Genomic DNA, 7940 nt, shown 5'->3' on the forward strand with positions numbered 1-7940 from the left:
TTAAGCATATGATCCCATGAGATTAAGAAGGCCCACCCTGAGTGTGGAGAGCATGACCCAAAAGTGACTAATCCAGATGCAGTAAAAGGAAGAGTCAGAGTTGGTGCTTGTGCACAGGCTGTGTGGAGTCCGTGGCTTAGCTCGGTGGAGCTGGTCAGGATGATCACCGACGACCGATGTGCAGCTTGCCATGTTCGCCAACATGCTGGGCGTGTCGCTCTTCTTGCTTGTCGTTCTCTATCACTACGTGGCTGTCAACAATCCCAAGAAACAGGAATGAAAGTGGCGCTTTCTCCACCCCAGGGTTCCAGGACATAGTCTGAGGCCAGATGGAGGGTGTGAGGGGCCTTCACACTTCACTTCATCTCTTCTGCCCATCACAACATACAAAGCAACTACACCTGGAATTTTCCAAACAAGTTTTATTTCCTCAGTCTTCTTAACCTTATGGAACAAGAAACTGCCACTGCATAGAGCCCAGTATGGGGGCTACGTTCTTTTCTACTCCCTAGTACAAAAATATATGTATTTTTTGTGGTCCCCCCCCTCCAAAAAAAAAGGAAGAGTCAGGCTGCTGCTAACTACTGTTTCTGCTGCCATCGTTGCTTGCTGCTTTCTGCCTTCCCTGATTTAGCATGGGCTATTTTCCTCCTTGATGCCCCTCTACCATATCCCTGCACTTTGGAGCAAGCCAACAATGGACTGCAAGCTTAGGCCAAAATAAGCCTTTTCTCTTAACTCTGGGTGTTTGGTATCTTGTCTGAGCAGTGGGAAAAGAAACTAGGACCCTCACCTTGGTTTTCCTCCTGAAATGCACCCACAGACTTCAGTCTCTGCCTAACAAAAGCACAACGCATTCATGCTTCAGGAGAACTGCCAGATTATTCTATCCTATTGTAACTATGTAATTAGTTTTAGTTCTATGCCTATGAAGTTTAAAGTCTAATAATTTTTAAATTACTGTCCCAGAAATTCTTGAAGAACACACAAAGAAGGGACATCTATTCCTACTGTGCTGTAATAGAATTAGTAACTGGGTAATTGATGCTGGACTTGTAACTTCATTAAGCAATAGAAAATTAGAGAAAAATGGCAAAAATGTCTACTTCTAGGTATTTAAAAAGAAATGGGATAGAACTGTGATTCCAGAGAGGGAAAATATATGTAATATAAACAATTTCATGGCCTCAGATTTTTACCTGGGAGCACTTTCTGAATGGATGTGTAGAGGAGGAGTACCAGCAGCTCAGAAGTGACATTAAATTGAGAAGATAGTATTAGGAATTCAGGGAGACGAGGTGCTTGGAGTGCACAGAACAGAAAATCATAGTCTAGTGAGCTGCACGCACAGAAAACTGCGGATGTCTGCACGGTTTCCCCAAGACTGTTGCTACAGACTGAGACTCACAGAAGGAAACTTCTTGATGCCAAGAAAGAACTGGGAAGCTCTAAGTATCCAGGGATAATTCCCCAATCTTTTCTTGTATTCCTAGATTATGTAAAAACAGAGACACTAACTATATTTGTTTTGGATTATCTTTTGCACAGATATTTCTATGTCAAATAGCTCTGAGAGATAAAACTAGTCTCCCCCTCCTCAGAGCAAAAAGGAGGTATACTTATTGTCCAAGCTTTAAAAACCTTTAATTTGTAAATGTGGGGTTCTCCTTTGTACCTCAGTGCACTGTGTATGTTGGCTAAGCCCTGTGTGAATTAGAATTCAGGAAGAAAGCAAATGCTGACACTGTGGATTCTGCTATTGTCATGAGTAATTGAGTCCTTTGTATCTGATCAGGAAACTCATGTCTTCTGCCAATATCCTAAAAGCTATAGTAAGCTAACCTATTAGCTTGCAGGGAATATATTTAATATACTTCACAAGTTTCAACAGTTTTGGCGATGAGTCCAGGATATTGATAGAAATATAGTTTATAAATGAAAGATGAGTGTTTCAAGGCACATAATGGCATTAGAGACAAGCTTATAGAAATTATTTGTACTGCTATAACAAAATCCATAGACTAAGTGCTTATAAGCGATAAAAATTTATTTCACCCAATATAGAGGTTGTAAATATAAAATTAAGAGCCTGGCAAAACCTGACAAGGGCTTGCTTCCCATAGACTGCTTCTTACTCTAATCTGACATCTTGGAAGGACAGCTCTCTCTGTAGCCTTTTTTGTAAGGACGCTTGTGCCCTTACAAAGAATTCCTATATGCTTTTTGAGACAGAGTTTTGCTATGCAGTCCAGGCCGGTCTGGAACTTACTTTGTAGCTGGACTAACCTTGAACTCATAGTGATCCTCCTGCTTCAGCTTCCCTCCTGGGTGCTGCAATTACAGGTGCACACCACCACACATGTCTCAACATATAATTTTTGACTAGATATACTAAAATAAAATTGCATTTTTAGACTGTCAGGTTTCTTTGGTTTTGAATTGCTCACATAAAACATATTTTTCTAAAAAGTATGGAGGTTTAAAAAAAAAAAACAAATTAAATACATACTTGCCCCTGCCTGCCTTGAGAACATATTTTGCAGACTAATTAACCACAGCTTGGCTGTCACACTCCAGAATGCATTGCTTCATTTGCACCAATAAAATTAGGGTAAGAGTCATGTTTTCCATGGGCTGTTCAGCCAATGACAAGCTGCAACCAACTTGTGAAGGCAGCCCTTTCCCGAGAATCATAGAACTCTTGCACATGGTAAACTTTGACTTAAATTCAACCCAGTCGCCTTGTTGGACATTCAGTAGACTTTCTGGAAATACTAGATGCTTTCTTTTTTGCAACCTTTAGTTTTTTTTTTTTTTTTTTTTTTTGCCTTCAGAGAAGTCAGTTTGTGTCATAATTAATGACTCTCCCAGTCTTCCCTGGTTCGTTATTCACTTTTTTCAATACAATCCTTAGAAATTTAAGTTTATCTTCTTTTCAGAAGACATGAAGAAACATGATCCAATATCTGAATGCATTTTATAACTCTCAAGGCCCACTGATGACTCTTTTATACTCTTACATTTTACTCACTTAATTTCACTTTATTGTGCTTAGACCAATTTTATTTCCAACACAAATCAAAGTATTTTTGAGTCTTATTCCATCACAGTTTACATCCATTATATTTTCCATTTTGTGACATTCAGAAATGTGCTGACTAGTTATTATATACTGTCTTCAATTTGTTTGGTTTTTAAATGTATTTTAATATAGGATCTATGGGTTCTGTAGGGTCTCACTACACAGATCCGACTCATAGTGATCCTCCTATTTTCAGCCTCCCAAGCTGGAATTACAGATGTGCACCACCAAGCAAGTGTCAGTAGCTATCTCAGTGCACCCTGGGGGTGGGGCCGGCAAGGCACACATGGTTTGTCTTCAATTGGTGAATAAAAATATCAAGCTGCTGTTATACAATGTGAACAGAAGTGGAGGTCACTATATTAAGTGAAGTAAGCCAAGGAAATACCACATGAACTTCATACGCAAAAGCCAAAGAGAGTAGGGGGATGGGATGGAAGGCAAAAGAACAAATAACAGATACTAAGTTATAGTTAGTGAAAAGAAATTTTGGTATTCTAATATACTGAAGATAACTATAAATGATGATATTTTATCCTGAGTATTTAGTACTCCATAAGATGTACAATTTTTATATTAGTTTAAAAGAAAATACTAAATTATAGATATCAAATAGAAAGTAATGAAATCAATGTATAGTATAAGCCTGACTGTACCCCTAAAAAGTTACTATTTAATTTTTCAGAGTATTGTATTTTTTATTTTTATCTTTTTATTTTTAAAGAGAATAAAATTATAAAAAATCTACATCAGAAATGATACAAAATTTTGCTAAACAAAATTATAGGAATTCAATAATTATTGCATATTCTTGTCTTCAAATTAGTTGTTCAGATTACCAGATACAAACATGCAAAATTGGTCAAAAAATTGGTCAGAAAATTAAAAGAAGAAAATATTTAAGCATTAACTTTTTTTCACTAGACTAGTAGAAATCAGCAGTACAATTATCCAGGCTTTCCTGTGTATATACATATACATTTTTCTTTTCCCTTTCTTCTTTCTTTTTTTCTGATTTTCCTCATCCAAGTTCTTCCTTCACTTTGAACAGTTTCTTTCCCTTCACAGTATCTATTGTGCCTTTCAGGTTTTATTTATCCTTTCAGGTTCTTACATTAGGAAGACAGTACGATGTCTACACATTCAAGTCTGATTTATTTTACTTATAAGTGCAGTCTCTAGTTGCATCCATTTACCTAAAAAAGCCTCAAGTTTATCTTTCATTATAGCTGACAATACTTCATTGTATTAAAAAAACATGTATTTTTTATTCATTTCTCAGTTGATGGGATTTAGCTATGATAAATTGTGCTGCTATAAACATGGGTGCACATATATTGCTGTGGTATGATGTTTTCAGTTCTTCTGGAAAATGACCCAGGAGGGGGATATCTGGGCACAATGAGACCTCTAATCCTAGTGTCTTGAGGAATCTTCACACAGATTTCCATAGTGGTTGTACCAATCTGCACTCCCACCAACAGTGGAGAAGAGCTCCTTTTTCCTCCATAGCCCCTCTAGCTTTTATTATTGGTTGACTTCTTGATGACAGCCATTTTTCTGGGATGAGATGGAATCTCAGTCTTGTTTTACTTTGCATTTCTCAAATGACCAATGATGAACATTTTTCATATATTTTTTGCCATTTGTATTTTTTCATCTGATAAGTATATATTTGCCTCAGATGACAATTTTTTTCATTGGATCTTTGAAATTTGGGGGCCTCGGTTTGAAAAAATTCTTCATATGTTCTAGATGGAAGTCCTTTTGTCTGAGAGACAGTCAGCTAAAATTTTTTCCTACTTCATGAGTTTTGTTTTTAATCTATTGGTGATATTTTGATGTGAAGAAACTTTTCAAAAAGATGTGAGCCCAGCTGTTGATTATTATTGGAAGTATTTCCCTTGCAATTTGTTTTTTGTTCATAAACTCTCTGCCAACCCCTGTGCACCCCCAACCCTAACACTGCTATAGAAGCCAGCGTGAGATACACAAAGCTTTGAGAGCCACAGTAGTGATGCATGACCAACCCCCCCTTTCTTCTTCTTCTTCATATACCATTTTATTACAAAGAGTCTCACAAAAAATGAAAGTATCTCAAAAAAAGGAAGCTACACTACCAACCTCCACTTGCAGAACTGGGGAAGACAGGGCAGTGTGAGCTGTTTAGCTCATTTGGGGCCAGTATAAAGGTATGAAAAAAAGAAAACCTAAAAGTGACTGATGTTACTATAGGAGCCTGAAGAACAGGGGGCCCTGAAGATGCAGCCACCACCCCTTCCAGAACACTTAACAATAAACAGGCCCTCAGCATGTCAGGATTTCATCTTATGGCTGCATCACTTCCATTCAGATCTGTACCCTTTATGATTTAAAACTAAGACTTGGGGAGGGGTGGGGAGCGTGATCGCTGCTAGAAAATTGCCCCCAGCATAGCTGCCCTGCACTCAAGGGCCCTGGCTCCTCTCTAGTCCCTGGGCACATTTATATTTAATATATTTTAATATAAATATACAGAGAAATAGAAAATACAAAATCTGAGGGGTTAGAGGGAAAAAAGTAGGGAACATGGCAAGAAGCCTGAACTGGAAGGGGCTGCTTAAGCCAGCTTGACCTCCTCTTTGGCCTCTTTGGCTTCTGGCTTCTCCTCCTTGGTCTTTTCCTGTTCTGTCACCTCTTTCTTCTCTTCTGGTTCTTCCTCTTTCTCATCTTCTATTTTGAGTCTTTTGGCTTTCTTGAAGTGGGAAGAGTTTTTGTGGCTACCTTCACTCTCCTCATCTGAGTCAGAGAACTCCTCACAGGCAATGTGCTTGTTGGAAGAACAGATTGAGATACGCTTGTCAGAGTCTTCTTCATCCTCATCACCACTCTCCTCAGGAATGGCATCCTTGGGAATTGCCTGCATTTGAACCCCAGGTGCATGGGGCAGCATTCTCAGGTTCTCAAAGAGCCACTGATTGATCTTCTCCAGGTACTCATTAGTGTTCTGGTTAGTCATATTGGAAGGACTGATGTAAAGCTTGAAATCTGGTCCAAAGTATTCAAAGTAGTCATTGTGTGGGAGTGCAATAGGGATCTCTGTGTCTAGGGCCACAGCTATTTCATACGTCCAGCGCCGGGCAACATTACAAATGGTGTAACCACCTCCTCCCAGCATCAGCATAGGCAGGTTGAAGCTTTTGACAAACTCTACACACTTGGCATGCCCTATGATGGTTAGATCGAAGCAACCCAGCCTATCCTCAGAGAGAGAGTCTGAGCCATACTGTAAGACCACCGCATTAGGCTGGAACATCTCCATTACTTTGAACATTACTGGCCTGAAAATGGCCTCATAGGACTCGTCATCAGTTCCATCTCAGAGTGGGTAGTTAACAGCATAATACTTGCCTTTGCCAGCCCCAATATCCTATAGGACTCCAGTTCCTGGGAAGTACTCTCCATATTTATGAAAGAACACAGTCATGATCCAGTCTTTGGTATAGAAGGCCTCTTCCACACCGTCACCATGGTGAGTATCAATGTCAATATACAGCACTCTCTGGTGGTACTTTAGCAGTTCCAGGATGGCCAAGGCAATATCATTGATGTAATGAAAAACAGATGCCTTGCACTTCTTTGCACGGTGCAGGCCCCCAGCCCAATTCACAGCGATGTCCATCTGCTGCTTTCACAGCACTTGCTACAGAGCCACCAGTGGACAACTGACAGAACTCACACAGGCCATCAAATACTGGACAGTTCTCATCAACGTTGAATCTCTGCATCTGCTTGCTGTACTCGAACATGTTATCTGGATGGATGGAGCACAAGAACTTAGTGTAGTCATCGCTGTGATACTTAGTCATCTCCTCAGCATTGGCTTGTGAAGGTGATAGATTTCCATCTTTCAGTAGAGGCCTTAGTTGAGCAGCAGTGTCTTAGTTACTCTTCTCTCATTGCTGGGGGAAATACCGGACACTCAAAATGAAGGAAGGAAAGGTTTATTTAGCTCACAGTTACTGGAGGTTTCAGTCCATACTCAGCTGGGTCCAGTGCAGAGCAGCACATAGCAGAGGGCAAACTTTCATGGTGGTGGCAAAGAGCAAGAGTGCAAGGGATGGGTAGCAGCAGCTCAAGCAGCTAGCTTCTCTTCCCACCTTACATGGTAATGCAAATTACCTGCCCCAGAGTAGGGAAAGTACCCACACCTATGGGTACTTCCCAGTACTTACCCACCTATGGGTAATCCCAGCAGTACTAAGACCCATAATCCCAGCCTTGGATCACACATAATCCCAGTGGATCATGAGTTAACACAAACTCTAGAAGTCCTCACCCCATGACTGCATGAGGCTTTGGGGGGACAACTAGACACAAACCATAACAAGCAGATTGTGAGTCATGCGGATTTGGTGAAGCTTCATTGGAGGGCCTTGTCCATAATAGTAATTTCCAACATCTCCGTCGTAGTAGTAACAGACCTTTCTCCTGGTTCCCTGAGTCTGTGCCATCTTGCTGCCTCCAATCCCTCCTGTCAGTTGGTCCTCCTGCTGAATTTCAGGAGCTTTGAAAATGTCAAAAAGAAGGAGCAAAAGATCATCTCAGACCTCCAGCCCACCCAGAGCAAGTCCAGGAGACATGGACGTAGAACTTGGAAGTCAAACACCTGAAATTTCAGGAATGATAGCAACAGAAGTCAAAAAAAAAAACAAACAAACAAACAAACAAAAAAAAAACCGTCCATTAAGCTATGGAAGAAATCAGATCACAAATAATCTCTCAGGTAAAAAAAGAAAGTTCTGTTTTTACAAAGTGAATAAATATTAGATAATTACGAGGATATTATATGTAGACTTTTTAGGATAGTTTAGACAGA

General features: G+C 39.9%; 1 pseudogene; it reads right to left on the bottom strand.

Moving 5' to 3' along the window:
* Positions 1-5681: 5681 nt before the first annotated feature.
* Positions 5682-7575, bottom strand: LOC101584645 (annotated as a pseudogene).
* Positions 7576-7940: the final 365 nt, after the last annotated feature.

Source organism: Octodon degus, unplaced genomic scaffold, assembly GCF_000260255.1.
Source record: "Octodon degus isolate 3935 unplaced genomic scaffold, OctDeg1.0 scaffold00038, whole genome shotgun sequence".
In the NCBI taxonomy this organism is placed as follows: Eukaryota; Metazoa; Chordata; class Mammalia; order Rodentia; family Octodontidae; genus Octodon; species Octodon degus.